The sequence below is a fragment of the Berghia stephanieae genome, chromosome 3 (genome assembly GCF_034508935.2).
Source record: "Berghia stephanieae isolate SIO BIC M18660-M18661 chromosome 3, UCSD_Bste_1.3, whole genome shotgun sequence".
In the NCBI taxonomy this organism is placed as follows: domain Eukaryota; kingdom Metazoa; phylum Mollusca; class Gastropoda; order Nudibranchia; family Aeolidiidae; genus Berghia; species Berghia stephanieae.
In genome coordinates, this window is record NC_088362.1 from 97922163 (window position 1) to 97924662 (window position 2500).

The 2500-nt window shown below is 39.8% G+C and overlaps 1 protein-coding gene across 1 annotated transcript in view; it reads left to right on the top strand.

The window, feature by feature from the left end:
- LOC144968944 (uncharacterized) overlaps window positions 1-2500 on the top strand; it is a 93792-nt gene that overhangs the window by 87429 nt on the left and 3863 nt on the right. The window lies entirely within an intron of this gene.

Consider the following 2500-nt stretch of genomic DNA (forward strand, 5'->3'; position numbering starts at 1 on the left):
GAGGAGGAAGGGGTTAGCAAGTGCATTCACTGGCACTGAGCTATCTGGCCATCCAAAACGGTAAGTGCTCTTGCTTGTTTTCGTGGACACATTCCCTTACAGAGAGAACGTCAACATGCGTCTCTCTAATCAAGTGAGGAAATCTATCTTTTGGTGAATGAGATATCACTAATTAGATATATTTGAGAAATCACTTTTCAATATGCTATAATACTTTTATAAAATAAAAATATAACCAATAAACTTATTTTAATGAAAAGTTCACATTGATGCACTAGTTAAATCGTTTATTAGCGATCTTTTAGTCTGAGTTACCGAACCCTGAAGTCAGTGATTTCACGGCGGGTTATCTTAATCTTGAGCGCATTCCTTATTATTTTTCATTATTATTCCACTCCTCTCCCTAAATTAATAGTAACGCGTAATGATATCATGTTTTCAATAATAGTTTGTGACTTCGGATTATAAATCGTTAAATTTCACTAAAAATGTGATTCTTGAAAAAGAAATATTTTAAAAGTGTCTTTCAACATGTCTTTTATTTAAAGATGACGAAATCGGATTGATTGAGGGGTAGAATGAATGGTTTCTTACACTCTTGCGTTTTGGAATTCGAACTTTGTTCCCAACGCGCACTCGCAAATTCGTACAGCGGTTGGGAACATCCGGAATTGCAAAAGACCAGAGTGTAAGAATGGTATGATATACAACAGATTCATCTCGACCGACGTGCACATATTTTCAGGTCTGATAACCGAACGCTTTATGGGCTTGATTTGACATTGTCGTAGTATATTTTGCGTTGGTTTGGGCAAATTTCCATTGGAACAACCAGCCCATAACAATGTTGGGTAATCAGATCTGCAAATAAGCACACATAGATCTCGACATAATACCGTTTTGACACGACCAGTTACATTGATGTCTCCCTGTCTGATTGAAATAAATGAGTAAATGAAGGGGGGGGGGGACCTCTAAGAGTATGCATGACCTAATAGGAAATTGGATTCTGTGCATTCCTGAAATGAAAATTGAAATAGTTTTTAACCAAATCAATAATCATTTTCAACGTATCTCTCTCTCTCTCTCTCCCTCTCTCTCTCTCTCTCTCTCTCTCTCTCTCTCTCTCTCTCTCTCTCTCTCTCTCTCTCTTCCCCCCCCCCCACTCTTATGTACAATTTTAGTTACCCATTATGAACGAGTATATTATTTCTTCGAGGACTGATAACCATTATTCTTGGGGTATCGATTTCGCACTGGAAAACATATCAAACAAACACCCACAAACACCCACACACACCCACACACACCCACACACACTCACACACACCCACACACACCCACACACACTCACACACACTCACACACACCCACACACACCCACACACACTCACACACACCCACACACACCCACACACACCCACACACACCCACACACACTCACACACACCCACACACACCCACACACACTCACACACACCCACACACACCCACACACACTCACACACACTCACACACACTCACACACACTCACACACACTCACACACACCCACACACACTCACACACACCACACACACCACACACAGCAGCGACACAGCCTATCATCACCACACCCAAACACTCACACACTCCCAGAATCCTCACACATCACCCAACATCCTCACAATCTACTTACACCATAAATCACACTACACACCATGTAACTATCTATTTTCACTACATGCCACACAAAAAACCGATTTACTGTAAATTTATTCAAATCAGCATCTGGATCGTTTTGTGAACAAAGTCGGAGAGTTCGCATGAACCTATCATCCGACGGCGATCATTCCCATGAATTCTCCTATCTATCTTTTCCCATGAATTCCTCCTATCTATCTTTTCCCAGAATTCCTCCAATCTATCTTTTCCCATGAATTCCTCCTATCTATCTTTTCCCATGAATTCCTCCTATCTATCTTTTCCCATGAATTCCTCCTATCTATCTTTTCCCATGAATTCCTCCTATCTATCTTTTCCCATGAATTCCTCCTATCTATCTTTTCCCATGAATTCCTCCTATCTATCTTCAATACATGCCGACCAGCAAAACATTTAATTTAGTCCCCCCAGATTTTGAACATCATTAACTATTTCTATTTTTATTTATAATTTAATAGATAGAACGAAGTTGACGTCCCTCTGGTCTTTGTTATTGTGTTTTTTTTGTTTTTTTTTTTGGTCTTTGTGGGGTTTTTTGGGTTTTTTTTTCCGTCCAAGTTTATGAGTAATTCTCACTAAACGGTATTATCCAGACTATAAAAGTTCATGGTTACAGAGTTTTGTGTATTGGGCCGTTATACTTCCGGATGGTATTGTTGTGAGCTTCTTAGCCAAGCGCATACTACCTATAGATAACCTTCAAAAGTGAGGTGTGGTGCAATGAAATTTCATAAACTTACGCACCTTCTGTCCAAAACATCATCATCATCATCATTGCCTTTTTCACCCTGGGTCAG